We start from the raw sequence: 22,811 nt of genomic DNA on the forward strand, positions 1-22,811 counted from the left end.
GGGAAACATGGGCTACAAAAAAATTGCATATTGCGGCTGTATAAAACATGCTACAATTTTGTAGTCTCGCAACATTGCAGGTTATAAAACATCGCTTGTGTGGAAGAACTCTACATACATCCGATTTGTAGTGCTGTCACATTGCGACAAAATCGCGTAATAAAGTCGCCCATGTGGATGCAGCCTTAAGATCTCAAACATGATATAAAATGAGTATCTACTATATAGTTACCAATGAGATTACCTGCTATTTATTATCTTTAGATTTTGCTGCTTGGCTGATTCTTAGCTGCACTCTATTGGGGTACTTCTGTGATCGGTGACTACAGTTTATCCAGAGTGTCTACAGAGAGTCTGTGGTAGTTTGAGACACACCTCTTCTTTTACCATTGGTGCAGGCTGCTACTGTGTCCCTTCCCCTGCAACGCTGCCTCCTCTGATTGGCTGTTGTGTTCCTTTCCCTGCAACTCTGCCACCTCTGATTGGTTGCTGTGTCTCTTCCCCTGCAACTCTGCCTCCTCTGATTGGCTGCTGTGTATAACACAAGTCTATTACAGTCTCACTAGGAAGTGCATGGAGAGAGAATTTTTATTACAGCAAGGGCAGAATAGCTATAAAAGACAGAATACTAAACCACCAGAGAGAAATTATGCTTATTTACAGTAACTTCCACATATATGCAACAATAAATAAGCTCTGTATGTTTTAGAGCTCGTTCACATTTGTGTTAGGGATTTTCGTTTGAATTCCGTCTGTTCCTTTTTTCCCCCCATTGATTTCAACGGGTTTTTAAAGAAAAGAGAATGCTTTCTGTTTGATTCTGTTCCATTACAGTTCTGTTTTTTTTACGAGACAAATAGAACAGTCTGCAGTTCTATTTGCTCTGCTAAGAAAACAGAACCATAACAAAATAGAATCAAATGCAAAGCATTATGTTACATTCGTGCAGGATGTGTGAACAGCGACCTATACAATTGCAATATATTTACAGCTGGAGGGATAAATACACACTCAAAACCAATCAGTAAAGAAGATACAAAGTAATGTAAAATAGGCGCTACACCACAGTAGTACAGGAACCCTTCCTAAAAATGGGGCGATCATCGCTATAAGGATGGCCCTGCACAGGAACCTAGGGTAAACCTGACTTGCACTAGATCCACGGTGGCAAATCCTTTGGCACACGTGCCAGAGAGGGCACACACAACCCTCTCTGTTGGCATGTGCACCGACAGCTGCTCACCACGATAGTGATTACCAGCCGGGGTGCAGCAGCTCCCCCACCACTAATCACTAGCGGTACTGATTCCTGGTGCACTGACGTCAGTGTGTGCACTGGGGATCCTCCTACCCTGATCTCTCTTCCTTGGTTCCGCAGGAGGAGAGGAGAATGGAGGAAGCATTCCTGGTGCACACGCTCCTAACAGTATGTGTACCCACAGCAGCACCGTGAAGAAGAGGAGCGGTGCTTAGACTACAAGGAGGTGGTAAGTGTATGGGTTTTGGGGCAGGGGGCACTATTACTACTGGGGCTACTGTGGAGTTAATATTACTACTGAGGCCATTTGGGGGGACACTATTACTACTGGGCCACTGTGGGGGATGCTATCATTACTGAGGCCACTATCAGGGACACTATTACTACTGGGGCCACTATGGGGGACACTATTACCACTGAGGCCACTATGAGAGATACTATTACTACTGATCCCTCTGTGAGGGTCACTATTAATACTGCGGCCACTGTGGAGGACACAATTTCTACTTAAGCCACTGTGTGAGGTCACTATTACTACTAAGACCACTGTGGGGAACACTGTTACTACTGGGGCAGATATAGGGGACACTATTACTACTCAGGCCACTGTGGGGGACACTATTTATACCGAGACCACTATGAGGGATACTTTTACTACTGAGACCTCTGTGGGGGTCACTATTACTACTGGGGCCACTGTGTGGGATCACTATTACTACTGAGTCCACTGTGGGGAACACTTTTACTACTGAGACCACTGTGGGGAACACTGTTAGTACTGAAGCCAGTGGTGGGATCACTATTACTACTGCAACAACTGTGGGGGACTTTTTTTTATGACTAAAGCCAATAAAGGGGACATTATTACTACTCTCAGGATCACTATTACTACTGGGACCGATATAGAGGATGGTAATACTACTGAGGCCACTGTGGGGATCACTATTACTGCTGGGGCCAATATAGAGGACACTATTACTACTGAGGCCACTCTGCATGTGGCAGCATATCTCAAGCTGACTTAGGGTATGTTTACACATGGTGGAAATGCTGCAGAATTTCCGCAGTGGAAATTTCCATGGCAAATTCAACAGCATTTTTACATCCAAAAAACAGTCTAAATTCGCACCATCATCCACAGCTGATTTCATGCTATGCAGCGCTCACCTTACCTGCTCCCAAGGATTCCCGCTGTCAGCACTTCCCAGTTTCTGGTACGCGCAGCTGATTTCCCATCAAAATCAGTACAAATGGTGCTCCAGTTAGGAAAAAAAGGATGTTCCTCCCTGTCTATTTTGTTTCTGATGAATTTTATTAGATTTTGAATCAAATAAAAAATACATTGAAACATATACAGCCTTGTCCTTTTTATAATGATGAAGGTGAAAATCATAAGTCATAGCTCACACTGACCAGGCTTCCGCACACCTACAGATGGAGGGAATTCAGACATAAACCGAATAAGACATTGCTCAGACACGGGTGTTCGCACACCTACGGACAGAGTGGAATTCAGACGTCCACACACCTATGGACAGTGGGGAATTCAGGCGTCTACTCACCCACGGACAGAGGGGAATTCAGGCATCCGCACACCTATGGAAAGAGTGGAATTCAGGCGTCCACGCACCCACGGACAGAGGGGAATTCTGGCGTCCGCAGACCTATGGAAAGAGTGGAATTTAGGCATCCACACACCTACAGACAGAGGGTAATTCAGGTGTCCACACACCCACGGACAGAGGGGAATTTAGGCATCCACGCACTTATGGACAGAGGTGAATTCAGGCGTCCGCACACCTACGGACAGAGGGGAATTTAGGCGTCCGCACATCCACAGGCGGAGGAGAATTCAAATGTCCACATACCTACACACGGAGGGGAATTCAGACATAAACCAAACAGGAAATAGTTCAGACACAGGCATCCACACATCTACAGATGGAGTGGAATTTAGAAATAAACCAACTAGAAATGCATGCATGTAGACCACAAAGCAGACGGACAGAACCAGACAGAAATGAACAATAATCTGCACAGCATGCATCCTATCACCTGTGTTCAGATAGCTGCTGGTCATGGTGTGCAATAAAGGTTCCATCCTATGTAGATGCTCTTTAACTGATTATTGATGCTGCCTTGGACTTTTGTCTGTTTTGGGTTCAGATGGAGGATATATATATATATTGCACCCTCTAGCAAGACAGGCTGGCATTTATGTGCACAGACCCCAGGTGCTTGGCTGGAAGGAGTAGATGTGAATGAGCACTTAGTAGGAGGTGACCTGGAGAGTCCCTTTAAGGGCGGCGTCACACGAGCGTGTTTGCTTACGTAAAATCTGTGTTCACTATACACAGAGAATATAATCCATTGATTACAATGGATTTGTTCTCATACGTGTGGTGGCCTTGCCGTGGTCCATCAGCTTACGTGTTTTGGCTAAAATGCAAACTAACACCCGCATTTATTAGTGTTTTTTTGCATGCAGAGTGCTATACATGCTGGGGGAGCCCGGGATGCCCTGCTAGTGTGACGCACTATGGTGATACAGGACAATCCACTACTTTGCCAGTAGGGATTGTATTCCTGTACATTGTGTCACACTCATCTATGGCTGGCATCCTTGTAAACAGTTCATATGTGCAGACTATGTTGTCTACAATCACCCCTTCCCCAGTCGTGAGTTGAGTTAAGTGGCTGAAAATTAGTCTGAGGAGGCGGAGAGGGGGCCGGGAGCTCAGTTCCTGCTCCTGGCTCTTCCATCCCCCCCCCCTGCACACGAGGACAACGTATATCGGCTCGGCGTAAAAACCGAGCCGATATACGTTCGTGTGACTTCACCCTTATATTGCAATCTGGCTTTCTGGATGCTACTAGGGTATAAGGTGATTGAGCCTGCCCTGCAGTATCAGGCGATGCATACTCGGCTTCTGTTACTGTGAGTTATGCCTTTATACATTTTTCTCTAACCTCTGTGATGTTATTTAGCTATTTGTAAGATAGCCTAGGTTCTGAGGTACGCATAGTGGCCTTGCCGTGGCCCGTCAGCTTATGTGTTTTGGCCAAATTGCAAACTAAGACCTGCATTTATTAGTGTTTTTTTTCATGCAGTGTGCTATAGATGCTGGGGGAGCCTGGAATGCCCTGCCAGTGTGGCACACTGTGGTGATACAGGGCAATCCACTGCTTTGCCAGTAGGGGTTGTATTCCTGTACAGTGTGTCGAACTTATCTATGGCTGGCATCCTTGTAAACAGTTCATATGTGCGGACTATGTTGTCTACAATCGCCCCTCCCCCAGTCTTGAGTTGAGTGGCTGCACATTAGTCTGCACTGAACATTTAGCTCCTTCATATTTCAATCTGGCTTTCTGCATGCTACTACGGTATAGTATGATTGAGCCTGTACTGCAATATCAGGTGATGCATATTTGGCTTCTTTTTCTGTGAGTTATGTCTTTGTAGATTTTTCTCACACCTCTGTGATTTTATTTAGCTATTAGTGAGATAGTGTAGGCTCTGACGAATGCTTGGTGGCCTTGCCGTGGCCCATAAGCTTACGTGTTTTGGCTAAAATGCAAACTAGCACCCTCATTTATCAGTGTTTTTTTGCATGCAGTCTGCTATAGATGCTGAGGGAGCCCAAGATGCTCTGCTAGTGGCAGTGATGCATATTTGGCTTCTTTTTCTGTGAGTTATGCGTCTGTTTTCATACGCGTGTTTTGCAGATGCATTTTGGGCATGCACAAAAAATTGGACCTGCTCTATTTTCCTTTGTTTTGAACAGCAATAGATGTCTATGGCGGGTTCAAAAATATGCAAGGGAAAGGCGTTAAAAGCAGGAAAAAGAACACATCTGACCCTTATTAGGCTTTAATAGCCATTCATTTCCATGGAAAGGCTGCGTTACGCATGTTAACTGGCCCTGCGCAGGCAAGAATTACAGTAATTTGCGCAGATATGCACGCAACACCATGATGATAGTTCTCCTAAAACCTTGTTCATGCACAAAAAGGCTGCACTACGGAGAACGTATGTGCACATACACTAGTGTGACGCTGCCCTAAGGCTGAAAAAAGTTGTTTTCCTAAGGTGCTAATATTTGCAATGCAATCAGAAAAATAATCATCACCTTTATCTTCTCCTGACTTATTTAATTAAGTATATTTTTATCGAAAGGACTATCTTGCTAAACCCTTGCGGCACAGTGACTAATTCATCTTATACAGATGGTTGCCTCCATTCCAAAAGTGTTTTTTTTTTCCTGAGAACGTGGAATCTTTCCTCAAATAACAGGCAGCTTAGTGAAATAATCAAATAGTTTTTATTATTGGACCAGAATATTATCGTATCGTCCGTAGGACATCTCTAAGGAAACCAAAATACACGGCAAATACTAAGACAGATACATACTGCCAGACAGTTTAAATCCACTGTGTATAGGCCAGACATTATTCTTTCCTATTATCATTACTGCATATATATATACAGGGGAAAAGTAATAAAACTATCATGTTAATTAAACAGGATATGGTAGATAACAATGACAAATGCAAATCATGATTTCATGTATATGGTAGAAGGCCGACAGAATTCTTAAATTAATCCCATTCATTCATTAAGAATGCGAGAACTTGACTGCTTCTGTAACAAATACATGAAGCAAATATATTAGTGTAGTGTTTCCTGCACGCACTTGTATTTGTTGTTCACATGTACTCTAATTTGTTTTGTTGTGTTCTGTAATATGGAACCAATGTTGGTTTCAGGATCAGGAACAATTACACATTCTCGCTCAGTACACTGTCGGGTCCCATATTTACATTTTGTAAAAGTACCCTAAAGGACCATTTCCACGCAAAGATAATCTTTCAACTGATTGGACGTTTTAGCGATCTTTTTGCATAAAATGTTAATGGCCACTAATGTCCATTAACACCTTTATCATCTTCATTTACATGTAAAAATGCCTCCAGAAGCTGTTTGCAGAGTCCAGCTTGTGATTAATCACAGGCTCAGCTGCATCCTTCTTGTAGGAGCTGACAGCAGGTTACAATGTAATCTCCCGACTCCCATGGAGAACACAGCATGTGGTCTGTTGAGAGACATTTTATCTCTCTGCAGCTAAACAATGGATTTTAATTTCACCTTAAAATCCATCTTTTAGACAAAAAGTGCACGGTGGCAGTGTTTACACTGAACGATTATTGGTCATTTTCAGTTGTTTGAATGAATTTTGAGCGATAATTAGAGATGAGCGAACGTGCTCGTTTAGAGCAATTACTCGAACGAGCATCGCTTTTTTCGAGTAACTGCCTAATCGGGCCAAAAGATTCGGGGCGGGCCACCAGGGGTGAGCCGGGGATTGCGGGGAGGGGGGGAACAGGGGGGAGAGAGAGCTTGTGAGAACAAGAATCGTGCAACTCTCATTCAGTGAAAAAAGAGCATTAAAGGGGTTGTCCAATTGAAAAATCCCTTTCAAAATGCAGCCGTCGCAGTCCCACTCCCTTGATAAACCACTGATCTTGCCAGGAAAGCTACTGTACATCCAGGAGGGTTATTCACTGAAGGAGAAATATAGTATTACATGACGGCCATTCAGATGAATGACCATCTACATAGTAAAAGGGCAACTGCCAGAATGAGAACTGCTCTAATAGACCATCTCTCGGTTCGGGGTCATAGAAGACGTCTTGAGTAAGGACAGGGCTATAAAACTGTATACCAAAAGCGCAAAGTGTTCGTAATGAAATTTGTATGTGAAAATAGTAATAAAAACTCTTTTTTCTACATTTACAGTTTTCTTGCACATTCATCGAATATAAATACAACATTTAGACACAAAGATGACACCAATGAGCTCAGTTGTTGTTCTTTCGCATTTAACCTGTATTCAGCCCTATCCAGATGCATTTTGTTACAGTGACCTCTGAGGCTTTATCAGATAATGCCAAAATAATTAAAGCTTTTCTTGCATTTGACTTAGCCTGTGAAGTTAAATCCCTCCCACCTGCAGGTGTAAGTGCAGCATGAACTGCTATCAAAAGCCAATTAGTTCGCTGAAAGTGGCTGACACAAAGGAGGAAACTCCAGGGTTTCTCGGGGCTTCCAGCAGCTATGTGCCAACAGTGGCCTCTTGGTCAAACATTCCACTCTGGGTTTTTAATATCAAGCATGTCACAGCCAATAAGGCAGAAATACCTCACACTTTATTTGGGTTTATAGGCCATTCTACCTTGTTTAAAGGAAAATCTCACATTCTTTATAGGTTTGTTGGTTTCATCTTTAACTGAAACACAATATGTGTTCTCTTTTTTTTTCCCCAAAATTATTTTTGTCCCCTAGCACCGAATTACAAAACAGATTAAAAAAAAACTTGTCAACATATAAACTTATTTAACTTTATCATTATCAGGCAAAACTTTTACAAACTTTTTAACTTTGTAAAAACTTAAAGCTGAAAAGTAACATTTTTTACAAAATGGGATTTTATACATAAATGAATACCAAAATGAATTATATACTGTGTTTCCCCCAAAATAAGACAGTGTCTTATATTAATTTTTGTTCAAAAAGGTTTAACTTTGTATAGCTGCCTGGACACTATTTAAATTGACTTTTTAAACTAACTGTTAGCAGGGCTTAATTTTGGAGTAGGGCTTATATTTCAAGCATCCTCAAAAAGCCTGAAAAATCATTTTGCATCCTCAAAAATTCTGGAAAATCATGATATGTCTTATTTTCAGGGTATGTCTTATTTTCAGGGAAACAGGGTACTAGTCAAGATTTAAACACTTTTTAGGACAAAACAAACATTTACTGATAAATTAACCCTATTTGTTGAATTAACTTGTGTGTTATTGTGCCTACATTAATCCTGCACAATAATAATGCCATATCTCCTTCCAATAGTATCCTACTGAATATGTATAATATATCTCTATCAATATAATTGCAATAAAATATAAACATTTTACTCAATGGCAAAAAAATACAAAAACTTCTTTTCAGATCTGTGCGATTCATAAACAGATTTGCGCAGTCACTTTCATTTTTTTTTCACTGTGTTTAAATCTAATCCATAAGGCTGAGATATTCTACTTAGGCCCAACTGCTATAATATAGACAAAAAGAATCATCAGTAACACTACTTCATGGTTTAACTAATGTTCGTAAGTCATCAGAAGGTAAGGTAAATGTCTAATTTTTCATTCCGGGACTGTTGAGTAGTTCGGTCATAAATGATATATAAACAATGGCGAGACGTAGAGTTTCGATTCTGGAAAGCCTTTTTTCGTAAGCAAATGTTGGTACCTTCTTTCGGAGCAAGTCAAATGCTTCGTTGAGGTTGAACATTCTTTTCCTCTCTCTGATGTTGGCTGCTTGGCGTTGGGCATAGGTAATCACACGCTTTCGCTTAGGACGACCAAGTGGAGAGCACAATCTCATTTCTTCTTCATAGTCCATCTCCGAATCCTCAAAACTGGTTAAGGGAGATTGTGGAATTCCATTTTCTGCTAATGATGAGTAATCATAGAGGTTCAGGTTTGGAGGTGATGTGAGCATTGTGTTGTAAGAATGATGGTTTTCTCTGTATGAAAATTCCATGACGTTAACATCAGCCGAAAACACAGTAGACTCGATTAGACCTCCTGAGAATTCCATTTCTGTCTTCCTTTGGCAAAAAGTTTTTTAGAAGTCGTTGGTTCTATGTTGGAATTCTCTTGCGAATGTCCTTTTGTGCCAGACTGGCATCACAGAAAAACTCGAAAGGGAAGCATTAATATTTATATCCGTGGAGTTAACAGGATTAGGAATTAAAAGGAAAGTGAAAAAATGGCTTCATCTTCGTGTTGATAGGAGCAGACGCAGAATCACAGGACACGTGGATAGCACAGCAAAGAAGACATTTTTTTCTTAAATCCTGTTAAAGCAGGGAAGCAAAATATCCCATTTACGTAATAGTTACGAGATATCACCCACTGAGTTCAGAATGACCGTAGAATTGTCTTCAAAGTCGATGGCCACAGAATCTCTTTCTCAATCAGGTGCTGGCAGTAGCTTCTCTTTTGCTGTGAACTTTTGAAGAGATTTTTCCAATTGATATAAGGCAAGTGTATTCTTGTTCTTTATGATCTTCAAGAGGAGACGTGTCTGCAAAGGGGTCCAAGGGAAATGTTTATCTTGTATCCTAGTGCAAAGCCAGTTGAATGACAGGACCTCCATTAGCCTAAGCAAGCATTGTAGTGCACCCAATATTGCATTCTCAATTGTAACTGTTGGAATCAGCTTTATCCTGCAAATAAGTCCAAATATGCTTCCTAGTGAGCAGTAAAACATTTCCCTCAGTGATAAATTTTGGCTTCTTTTTCCCAAATTACTCAGTTTGCTTAACTTTTATTAATCATTCCCACAGTTCTAAAGAAATGCTAAAGATATTTAAAAAAAAAATTTAAAAGAAAATATGTTTCATGATACGTACTATGCAAAGCACATGTCTTAGTAAATACACAGAGATAGATGGAAGGATAGATAGATAGATAGATAGATAGATATGAGATAGATAGATAGATAGATATGAGATAGATAGATAGATAGATAGATAGATATGAGATAGATAGATAGATAGATAGATAGATAGATAGATAGATAAATATGAAATAGATATGAGAGAGATAGATGGATATAAGATAGATATGAGAGATAGATAGATAGATAGATATGAGAGATAGATAGATAGATAGATAGATGAATAGATAGATATGAGATAGATAGATAGATGAATAGATAGATAGATAGGAGATAGATAGATAGATAGATAGATGAATAGATAGATATGAGATAGATAGATAGATAGATGAATAGATAGATATGAGATAGATAGATAGATGAATAAATAGATAGATATGAGATAGATATGAGAGAGAGAGATAGATAGATATGAAATAGATATATAGATAGATGTATAGATAGATACATATGAACTAGATAGACATGAGATAGATAGATAGATAGATAGATAGATAGATAGATAGATAGATAGATAGATAGATAGATAGCGATGGAGAGAGATGAGATAGATAGAGAGATAGATATTAGATAGATGTAAGATAGATATGATATATTTAGATAAATATGTGATAGATAGATAGATAGATAGATAGATAGATAGATAGATAGATAGATAGATATGAGAGAGATAGATATGAAATAGTTATATAGATAGATATGAGAAAGATATGCGATAGATAGATAGATAGATAGATAGATAGATAGATATAGATATGAGCTAGATATCAGATAGATAGATATAAGATAAATATGATATAGTTAGATATGCGGTAGATAGATAGATATGAAATAGATAGATATATGATAGATAGATATATGATAGATAGATAGATAGATAGATTATCTATAGACTAGGTTATGAAGTGCACTGTGATGCAAGGAGTATAAGAAATTGAATGCATCAGGAGAGATAAATTAAAAAGTATGGATAAGCAGTTTGCAAATATAGGTTTAACACCTAAGGCTATGCATTGTGGTGGAATTAGGAAATTGAACCATCCCTGGGGATAAATTAGGAGACAGGGGCAGGATAAGGAATAATATAGCAAAGGTCTCCATACATATAAAGCTAAGGTTGATGAAAATGGGCAATTTCAACCAAAATAATAATTGGATGACCATTGACAGACAGTTATCATCTGGAATGAAGTCAGCCATGTTTGAATTTTTCTCCAATAGACAAAAGATTTTTTTTGTTCAAAGAAAGATCTTTGGTGAACAAAAGAGCATTCCCAGAAATATATTTTGTCCATCACCCAGTGTTATTGAACATGTGTGGCCAGTCTGAAATGTGTATTGCTGTGCATGTGACAAGAATGTTCACCAGACAGTTGTTCCTTCAGTGGTTGTTTAGTGCAGCCTACTTTTATCTATTGTGTATGGCTGAGTCTGTGAAACCAGATGATTGTTTGTTCACTGGTTGTTCAACCATCAACCTACTTCTATTGAATGTATATGGCCCCCTGAGCAGTCGTCCCAGGAGACCAATGAGCAGCTGCAATTTATGGGTTTAAAGAAATCTGCAGTATTCTGCCTTTAAATTTGCCAGTGTTTCCCTGTAGGAATCAGAGTAATGGAGATTGGTAGGAACGGAGCAATAGGGGGCAATTAAATGAATGACTGATCAGCCATTACTATATATTAAACTTTAGAGACCAACAAATTTTTCTTATTCATGTTCAGAGCACATTGAAAACTCTGAATATTAGAGGTTAGGTTTTATGCAAATTGCAAAGCCATATGCTGGAGGCTGGATAGTGGCACTTTGAGTCTCTGCAGATCCATACTATGCAAATGGAGCAGATTTATCAAAACTGTGTGTTGAGGTTGTCCATCTGGGACCCGTGGCTCTACAGGTTTCTTTGTGCACGCCTTCACAGGTAGGTGTTAATTAAACTGGCTGGGTGTAGTATTCTCCACCAGCCAATCCCCCTTGTCTGCTGCAGATATATACCAGCAAACTCTTGGGAGAGATTGCGGGTCATTTTAATGCTTTACTCTGTGTTGAGCCCACTCAGAGCTGGTGTGTGCATGCTTTGTCTGAAGTGTCTGTCTCCTTTCCTAAAGACGGTCTGGACACTTGCTACCCCTCCCCTCCCCTCCTTGTGGTTTCTGGAGTGCGTGCATTTAGTAGTGTGTGATATGGTGACCACGCAAATGCAGGGCCCGCAGGTTACTCCTTATCCCTTGGCAGATGCGGCTTCCAGACGTCTTATGTCCTATGTATGTGTCAGATGGGTGATGCCTGGCTAACTTTCTATACCCCCTAGAGTGAGGACACTTGGTCTAGCTATTATTTACCATCTTTATGCATGTGAACTCTCGGTGGGGTTCCTGTTGTATGTCGTATGCACTACACGTTGTATGTTGGTGTGAACAGTGACATGTTATGTATGCCTGTGTTTGTGGCTAGACATGAGGTGGGAACTGTCCTGTTCCTTGTTCAGTGTGTGTGAGTAAAGGCGTGTCCAACCATGTGTGTTCAGTGCATCTCTCCAGGCTCCTAATCAGGGATAGCCATGTCCTAGAAGAAGACAGTCGGGTCAACCTTATCAGGACAATCACCCTGCTTTTAGGCAGGGGTTCCACACTTTCCCTGGTTAGTAAGGGACAGGGGTCTTTCCATCATTGCCTGGAGAGGTGCACTTGGTGTTATGCAACACTATAATGTGTTTGTGGTTTTAAAAGGACAGAATCCGGCATCCGTACAGAGGCATGGCGCTTTAGTGCACCAATCGGATGTAACACTGTGTAAAAGTAGAACTGTCTATCTTGCCCACAGCAGCCAGTCACACAACAGCTTTCAATTTACCAGAACAGTTTAAGAAATCCTAGCTATGCTCTGACTGGTTGCTATAGGCAACAAAGACAGTTTTCACTTTTAGACAGCTTTGATAAATGAGGCTATATTTTATTTTTCTATATGAGAATATTCTCATTATACAGTATGGCAACCAATGAAGCATGTCACAGTTTTTTGTTAAAAAAAACCTCTGTATGACTCCTTAGGAAATGAGAGACATACAGAGGTATAGTAAAGGACTCACGGATGCCTATATGTATCCTAAGGTATATAAGGCCACAACATATAGATTCTGGGTTTGGAACATCGTCAGACCCTTTCACTTATTTTACATTTTGTTAAGTTGCGGCTTTGTGCTAATTGAAAAAAAAAATCATGTTTTCCCATCATTCTGCACTCAATACCCAATAATGACAAAGTGAAAACAGAATGTTAGAAATGTGTGTATATTTGTTAAAAATGAAAAAGTAGCATTTTGAATTAATATAAGTATTCAGACTCTTTGGTATGACACTTGAAATTTAGCTCTAGGGCCTCCCATTTCTCTTGATCTTTCTACTCCTTGATTCGAGTCCATCTGTAGTAAATTCAGTTGATTGGACATAATTTCAAAAGACACGCCTCTGTCTATATAAGGTCTCACTGCTCACAATGCATATCAGAGCAAAACCAAGCCATGAGGAGGAAATAACTGCATGCAGAGATCAGAGATAGGAATGTATGGAGGCACAGATCTGGACAGAGCTACAAAAATAATTCTGTTGCACTGAAAGTTGCCATTAGCACAATGGCCTCCAGTGGCTGCAGAGACCCCGGAACCCCATGACGCCAGAATTTAAAAAGAAATGGAAAGGGCCAGGACATCAAGAGATACCTGAGTAATGCTGGTTATATAAGCTGGTGGCTTCATAAAGCTTGAAGGATGTACAGAGCTGGTGTGTCCATGAGATCACAGTATTATGGTTCTAGGCAAGGCATTCCACTGAATACATGGCACAAGGGGAGCGTCTTGGAAACAGGAGGGAGATATTGTAAGGAACAAAAGCGATATCCTCAGATCATAGATTTATGCAAGAAAACCAGTCGTTTCACAGGCTAAGAGCAGATGTAGTTTCAAAAAGGACTCTGTAAAATACCACATTTATGGTAAACTGCAAAACAAACTATCACATTAACCCTTTCTCCCCTGCAGCCAGTTTTGACCCCTGACGAAGCCCCATTTTTCAAATCTGACATGTCTCACTTTTAGTGGTAATAACTTTGAACTTCTTTTTCTCATACGAGTGATTCTGAGGCCTCTTTCACACAGGCGATAGCCTCCTTCACCGCGGCTGAAGAACACATGAACGGGAGAAAGCCACGATCAAGTTGCTGCTAAATCTTGCGTTTTTTCACCAATTCACACGGCCGGGTGCAGCGTATATATGCCGCAGCCCGAAATTTCTTCAGCCAGCCTAAATACTTTTATTGGCACACTAGAGCCAGCTGACAAAGTTTAGCAGTGCTAGCTGTTACTAAACTCCCTCTTCTTCCCTTTGCCGGCAGCTCCCATAGAAGCCTATGGGAGTTGCCAGCTGATCGTGGCTGAAAGATAGAGCAAGACCTATCCTTTCTGGCCACATCAAAACATCATCTGGCATATTTGGCCACGATGTCCTATTATCACGGCCGTGTTGTTTTGACATGGCTAAAAAGTGGCCATCTGAATGAATGCATTGGAATCCAACGCTTCAAATGGTCACAATTTTTGGGCGATGTTTTATCACGATAAAACGTTCGTGTGAAATAGGCGTGAGATTGTTTTTTCATGACGCATTGTACTTTATACTAGTGGTGAAATCTAATCTATATGCCTGTGTTTATTCATAAAGAAAACCTAAATTTACAGAAACTTTTTAAAAATTTTGCTATTTTCAGATTTTTTTATTTTTCTGCTTGTAAGGCAAAAAATTATTCCATGCAAAATAGCTAATAAATACCATATGTGTGCTGTATGCTGCTACCATTTTGAAAACGTCCTTTTATTATTTACTTTGGACATGAGAAGGTCTGTTAGTATGAGGGCAGTTTTTATAATTCTAATAAAAATATTCCAAATCTATTTTTTAAAGGACCAATTCAGTTCTAAAGGGACATTGAGAGGCCTACATATTTGAAACCCCCATAAAATACCGTATTTTAAAAAGTGCACCCCTCAAAGTTTTCAAAACAGCATTTACGAAACCTGTTAACTTTCACAGGAAATAAAGCATCGTGGAGGGTTAATTTGAAATTTAATTTTTCTTACAGATTATTTATTTCAATATTTTTTTTTTCCTGCATCACAACCGGGGTTATCAGATAAACAAAATCCAATATTTTTAACCCTGAACCTGCACCCCGTAAACGTATAGTGCCAATAGGGAGAAGGAGGGGGCCCTCTCCTTTTTCAAACTCTCGAGATGTCGCTATCACTGGGATCGGAACTAAACTCCATCTTGGTGGTTGCAATGGGACTGCGGCTGTAACTTGCAGGGATTACTGGGGTCTCAGCTCCTGACCCCCCTCCTGATAATCAGCACTGCACATGTGTGCTGCAATGCGGAAACTACTGGCCTGCTTTGCTGTGCATGTATGGTGTGTGTTGGGAAGGGGTTAATAGATTCACAATGAAAATGAGCTTCAGGTGGCTTTAAGGTGTTCCATATAACATACGAGCGGCATATTCCCGTTATTTTCTGCTACATCTGTGTTATTGTCATGTCAGATTATTTCCTACTGGAAAGTGAACTTTTATTAAAGTCTCACTAAAAGTGATGTAGTGTCAGCGGGAACAGAACGCAGCACGCACATCACTGACAGACAGACTGTAATGTCCATATCGGTAGTGTTCATGCCCTCTGTAACGCAACGTCTCCAACTCTGATGACCATTCTTTCATTGTTTTGCAGTCTTTATACCTAAAAAGAATATCCAAAATTTCAGTGCAACATACACAATAAACAATGTATCATTTGCATGGGTCAGGTACTAAAGTTCAATGTCACTCATAGGGCCAGTGAGACCACACAGGCAGATTGCAGGCCCTTTTCATGAGGATCCCGGCTCGTGGAAGAAAAGATACTTTTAGACAAAACAATTATGGTTCCAAAAAATTGTTCAAATGAGCGAAAGTGAACGATAGTCATTCAGTCTAAACAACCGAATGATGAACGATAATCATTCACTTGTCGTTCGTGGCATGAAAATCGATGTTGGCTCGTTCACTTATCGTTCGGTCTAAACAGCAGTCATTCAGTCCTTCTCAGGCCTTAGTCAGACGGGCGTTTTTTGCCGCGACTTGCGCATGCGCATGTGTCCGGCGATTTTATAAAACCATTGCTTTGCAATGGTATCGGACACATGAGCGCTTTTTATGCGCTCGTCCGATAAATTAGAGAACAGAAATCGCAGATCGCACCTGTTCTCTTCTCTATATGCGCTCAATGGGGCCGGCGGCAGCAGCGCCGACCCAATTGAGAACATATAGAAGACAAATCCTTCTTCTCTGCCACAGCTGTAACAGCTGTGGCAGAGAAGAATTATGTTTGCCCATTGAATTCAATGAAGCCGGCAATACAGCCGACTCCATTGAAAGCAATGGGCTGCCGGCGTGCGCGGGGTGAATTGTCAAGAAGGGCTTAAATATATAAGCCCTTCCCTGCAATTCATCCAGAAATGTGTTAAAATAAAAAATATATATATACTCACCTGCTTCGGCAGCCGCCGCGCGGAACTCCGACTGCCGGGAGCAGGTAAGTATATATATATTTTTTATTTTAACACTTTTCTGGATGAATTGCAGGGAAGGGCTTATATATTTAAGCCCTTCCCGACAATTCATCCCACACTCGCCCGCAGCGCATTGCTTTCAATAGAGCGGGCTGTATTGCTGGCTCCATTGAATGCAATGCGCTGGACAGCTCCGGCCCGTTTCTAATGAAACGCGGCTAGGAGCAGATTTTCGGGCGATTTTCGGGCACCGGTCATGCGATTTGCAGATGCGCATCCGTCATGCGATCCCTAAATCGCGCGAAAAAACGCCCGTCTGACTAAGGCCTCATTCAGCGAATGTGAAAGACTGAGCGATTCTGGACAATTTCTCATTTGAACAAGCCAACAATGTATCTGCCGGTCTAACCAGATTCCAGAAAGCAACGATGTCTACACAGATTCCAGGAACCAACCATGTATCTGCCTGTGTAAACAGACAGCACGAGCGAACAAGCTTTATGGGATGTCACTCCCTCATTCGATGGTTCAAACAATAAATTAGCTCATCTAAAAGGTCCGTTAGAGCTCCTTCACCCGAGCATATGCGCAATAGTGTGTGACTCAGCGCAACATATTTGCATATAGATGAGTGTTTTTTTGGCGCATTTTACTGTACTTTTTGTGCTTGCAGGGCATATTCATTTGTGAACACGCTCTGATTTAAATGTCTATGCAGCCTAATGCTTTCCAGATGTGCTCTTTTTCTCATGAAATTGCCCAATATATCACATTTGCACCCCACCCATAGACTTCTATTGGGACCATTGGTGCACAAATGTGCAGTAAAATAGAACATGTTCTATTTTTTTTGCCTGTGGTCAAATTCGGGAGGTGTGTGCAAACCAGTTGTTCAGCTCTCATGTTTGTTTACATGCACAGTAATGGCGGTGCAGCGCTCCACCTCTGGTCTGTAGGGTTATTTCTAGAGATGAGCGAGCACACTCGGATAAAGCAGTTACTCCAGCGAGCATCGCTCTTCTCGAGTAACTGCTTACTGGTCCGAGTAGGTTCAGGGGGGCGAGGTGGGTGAGCGGGGGGTGGGGTAGCGCGGAGAGAGAGATCTGTCTCACTCTCCCCCCGCCCCCTCCCAGCCGAGCCTGCTCGGACCAGTAAGCAGTTACTCGAGAAGAGCGATGCTCGCTGGAGTAACTGCTTTATCCGAGCGTGCTCGCTCATCTCTAGTTATTTCCCATGAGTAGTAGCACTGGCTTCTATGGCAGCGCTACTTCCTTACAGCTGTTACAGCTGTGGCAGAGGAGAATGATCTTTATAGTATATGTTCTTAATGGGGTCGGCGCTGCTGCCGCCGGCCCCATTGAGCGTATATATAGAACACAAGGAATCTCAGAACGCAGATAGGCGCGATCTGCGATTCGTTGTGTCCTAATTTATCGGACATCTGCATAAAAAGCGGACATGTGACCGATCCCATTACGAAGCAATGGTTCTATATATGCGCAGACCGCATGCGCATCCGCAAATCGCGGCAAAAAACGGTCGTCTGACCGAGGCCTAAACATGTTGAAAAAAAAAAAGAAGTAAAGTTATAGTATGTGAAAAATTAAACAAAGAGACAATAAACACAATTTGACCAAAAAGAGCTAAACTTTTTAACGCATCAGAAATCATAACTACGCAGACACATTTGATATTTCTCTAGTTGGAACAATAAGCAAACATTCTGAAAAGGTTATATAATCCCAACTTTAATGAAATAAAGTCTTCAAAAGTTTTTTAAAATTCCTTTTTTCTTTTCTGTTTCTGTTGACTCTTGATGACATTGATGACAACTTCTACATGGATTTATCCAAATTGTTTAGGGAGAGAAAAATGTTCTTCTCCTTGAGGGTTTGTGAATAGATTTGTGTAATCCATTAGTCTTTAAATATGAAACATGTTTCTTATGTTAAGAAATCTGATTTTAGTTATAAATGAATAATTTGAAAAAAAAAAGTGCAATATCTAGTCAAGCTCTGGGCTGATGAATTCCAGTGAAGCCTTTTAAGAACCTGACCTGTGATTTTCTTTGATGTCCACCTTTGTGTTCTTTGTAATGGTGTCCACACCTGGCAGATCCGAGGGAACAGAAATGCATCTGCCACAGAGAATTGAAATAACACATTAAGACAGGGTAGGCAGTAATAAATAGCCAATATAGAATATAGAATTTACAGATCCACACAGAATGGAAACTCACTAATGTGGAAGTATAGGTATTTTATGTTTTCCTTTCCTTTCACTTACTTCAAACGAAATCTCAATTTCAACTAAGACTTTCTTTTCATCTTCTGCACACGAGAAACTGAAAACATATGCAGACTTCAACTTCAATTGTAAATTGGTCTTCCAGGTAAATGGCTGCATGTGGTGATAACTGTCCCGTCTTGCTTTGTTCTTATCGTTTTCAAAGCGCAACATTAAAAAATTGTATATGGAGAAAGAGCGGGCGGGAAAGCGGGTGGAGAATAAGTTGTGAGGGAAACTCATGTTTGTCATGGATAGTGGATGAAATGTGGTTGTGTTCAGTGTTATCTGCACATTACTATATTAGGTAGGAGTTTTTTGAATGATTACAAGTGTATGGCTGACAGAACTTTCCGGATAATTCTTGCTTTATTGAATGTTTCCTAAGCATGCTCCATGTCATTCCCAATCATTGTTCTAAAGACCTGTATAAAGGGTCGGACATTAATTTACAGGAATGCTTCCATCCAATAGGTGGCGCTGCAGAGGTATTGTTCCATCTTCCTTATTTGCATATATTTCCCAGAGGAGCATGCATGGCCTTATAAGTCTCTTCACTCAACTCCTAGGTGCTTTCTGTCATATTGCAGCCAGCATACTGTCAAGGTTTGTCCTCTGTGTATCAGTTTGTCTTGCATATTTGTGTTCTTGTCTTTTATTGGTTGTCAGTTTCTGTTTGTCCCTGGTTTTCTGCATTCTTGTTCCCCTCTGACTTTGGACCTGTCTCGTGGATGTAGTGGGGTCATTCCTTTCAGGATGGGTGCTCCGCTGTGAGGTGAGTTCTGTTGCTCCTGTTCCTATGTCTATTCACCTGAGTAGCAAGCTAATACGCCTGTCCTGACTGCTTCAGTGCCAAATCTCCACACAGCTTTGTCAGCAATCCAGGACGAACGTAACACTTTCCTTAAGGAGAGATGATATCCCTCTCGACCCACTTTATAGGCCTCTCACTAGCTGAGCCAGGATCCTACTGTACGCTGATGAGGGGGGAAAAAACAGCAGTCTGTGTATGGATTCTGGCTTGGTTTTGAATATCCAGTCATTGTTGTAAAGACCTGTATAAAGGGTCTTACATTGATATGCAGGAATACTGCCATCCAATAGGTGGCGCTGCAAAGGTATTGTTTCATCTTCCTTATTTGCATATATTTCCCAGAGGAGCCTGGATGGCCTTATAAGTCTCCTCACTTACCTTCTAGGGGTTCTCCCTAAGGAGAGGTGAGTGATATCCCTCCTGACCCACATCATAGGCCTCTCACCAGCCAAGCCAAGATCTTACTAATCTAATCTCTTACCAACCACATTAACTTTCCCTAATTCTATACCTTGTTGTAAAATAATGAAATAAATGCAATTTCACCGCACCATAAATACTAATTGTAATCATCTAAGTAAAAGAATTGGGGAAAAAATCTAATGGAACTTTTATATACATCTAATGTGTCTGAGAACCGATGTTGAAGTAGAGAAGGATCAGGCAATTAGTTTTCAATATGCCTGATCCTTTTGTTCATGGAGAGATAAGCCACCTTCAAAACTAGCACAGACTAAAGGGCCATTTTGCATATGGCCTGATGATTGGGTAAGAACATTAGCCAGAAAGTTCATTTGCCTGATTAATGGGCAGTGTAAATATGTCCTCTTTCAGCCAATGAATGACCTCATTCATCATCTGATTGACTCATTTAGGCAATCATAATGCTAGATGGTTGGTTGCACATCTCTCCATGTGAACAGGGAAATGAGTAGCTAATTATTGATTGCTGTATGGGGACAAAGGAATGTATTAACAACAATTAGTCCCCATACAGTTGACCATTTGACTGCGTAGACATTATTAGCGAGCATCAACTGATACGCTTATTGTTGGCCAGCACTTGTTAGCATAGGAAGACAGTCTGCTGTGTAAAGGCACCCTTACTCCCCTCCCCCCATTTAATACACTTACATGCTCAGTCTTCATAAATAGGATTAAATCGAAGTCACTTTGTGTATCTACATACAGAGGTGTAACTTGAATCTCCTGGGCCCCAAGGCAAAACCTGTAACAGGACCTCCAACTATAATGCTTTATTCATAGTACTGGGCTCCCTATATGGAGAAGAGAGGCCTTATGGGCCCCCTAAGGCTCCTGGGCCCGGGTGCAACCGCATCCCCTGCATCCTCTATGGATACGCCAGTGTCTACATATACAGGCACAGGTGTCCAGGTTCCAGGCTGGACTGGAATATGGAGGCTGGGTATTAGAAATCTATACTTACGCTAATACCTATACTTAGGCCTTTGGCACACTAGCATTTTTTTCCTCCTTTTGTACTCTATTTAAAAAAATGGACACCACTTGAACAACATACAAAGCCATAATATTCTATGGTGCAAAACACAACCAAGGTTTTTCACGCAGACATGGTTTGTGAAATAACTAATTGCACGCACTATTCTGATCCATTTTCCAGCCGAGACTCACCTTTTCAAGTCAATTGGGAGAGAAAAATGTACATGGATGGCATCGGTATGTAGTATGTGTGCTGTCCTTTAAAAAAAAAAAGATGCCGAAAAAAAGAAGTGTGCTTGCTTCAGGTTTTTTTTTACAGATCTGAAAAACGCATGGCATACAGAGAAAAAAACCTGACACATGGATAAACATGGGCTGAATATACACAGCACACCGAGCTGCAAACGTAAGGCTTCTTACACACAGGGCCGAACGCGATATCGGGCCGCAAAACTTGGCCCGATATCGCGCTTGTGACCATGCAACGTATCCGCAGATGTGAGGCGTTTTTAAGGTAAACGCCTTGCATCTGTGAAGTTCCGATCCTCTTGTGAGAGTTTCCCATTAGAGATGAGCGAACGTACTCGGTAAGGGCGATTTCGCAATCGAGCACCGCGATTTTCGAGTACTTCACTACTCGGGTGAAAAGTACTCGGGTGCGCTGTGGGTGAGCGGGGGGTTGCAGCGGGGAGTGGGGGGGGGGGAGAGGGAGAGAGAGAGGGCTCCCCCCTGTTCCCCTCTGCTACCCCCCACTCCCCTCTGCAACCCCCCGCCCCACAGCGCACCCGAGTACTTTTCACCCGAGTAGTGAAGTACTCGAAAATCGCGGTGCTCGATTGCGAAATCGCCCTTACCGAGTACGTTCGCTCATCTCTATTTCCCATGAGATAGAGGATCAGAAGTGTTTCTCATTGATTTCAACGGGAAACCTCACATCGCACGGCATGCGAGACATTAAAGCTCCTATTGAAATAAATGGCGATGCGTTCTGAGGAACGTGAAGAGTTAGAACATGCAACATTTCGCTTGTGTATGTGACTCTGTTCAAAAGAATGGGGCTCATATTCCTGCGAGATTTGTGTGTCTCGTAGCGCACAGATCTTATTCGATTTTCTCTGCCGTGTGAAACTGGCCGAACAGACTTTTTTTTAAACATAAGTGTGCACCTAGCCTAAGTGATGGAGCTCTCCTTCTGAAAAGGGTGAACCTAAAATTATTTCTCCATTGGTACATTGTTTCCCCATGACATGCCCCCCATGTTAACCCTCGGTAGTGCAGAAATGCTGTGGTGCATGTAGAGCGCCGCATCAATTTTTTTACGCCATACCCCTTTTACTCTAGACTACGCCCCTTTGTATCCCCTTGTTCACCAGTGACCCCTTCATAGTAATAGTATATCTCTAAGTAATAGTCAGTTACTAGCTCTACACAGTGACACTGATTACAGAACAGTTGCCTCCAGTGATCACAGGTGACATCATCTCTGATTGGTGTCGCTCGCCCTCCCTTTTATTCTCCATCTGTGCCCACATCGTTACAATGACTCCTGCCGGCCACAACTTGTCTCTGCAGAATTAGACATCTTTAGAAATCTTTGTCTTCCTGCTTTTTCATCACTCTGCAAAGGTATTCCACACTGCTGTACAATCCATTCTGTTCAAGACAGTAATTAGGCCCTATGCAGTAAGTGCTGCTTTTATGCCCTCTCCACAGTGAATGTGCCCCCATTTTCTATCTCCATCAGTAATAATGCTGCCTCTTCTGTTCCCATAATGAAAAATGCCAGCCTTCCTACCCACATTATTATTAAATATGACTTTTCTACCCTTGTTAATAATACCGCCTCTTTTGCTCTCATTAATAATGCCAC

Source organism: Eleutherodactylus coqui, chromosome 12 (genome assembly GCF_035609145.1).
Source record: "Eleutherodactylus coqui strain aEleCoq1 chromosome 12, aEleCoq1.hap1, whole genome shotgun sequence".
Lineage (NCBI taxonomy): Eukaryota > Metazoa > Chordata > Amphibia > Anura > Eleutherodactylidae > Eleutherodactylus > Eleutherodactylus coqui.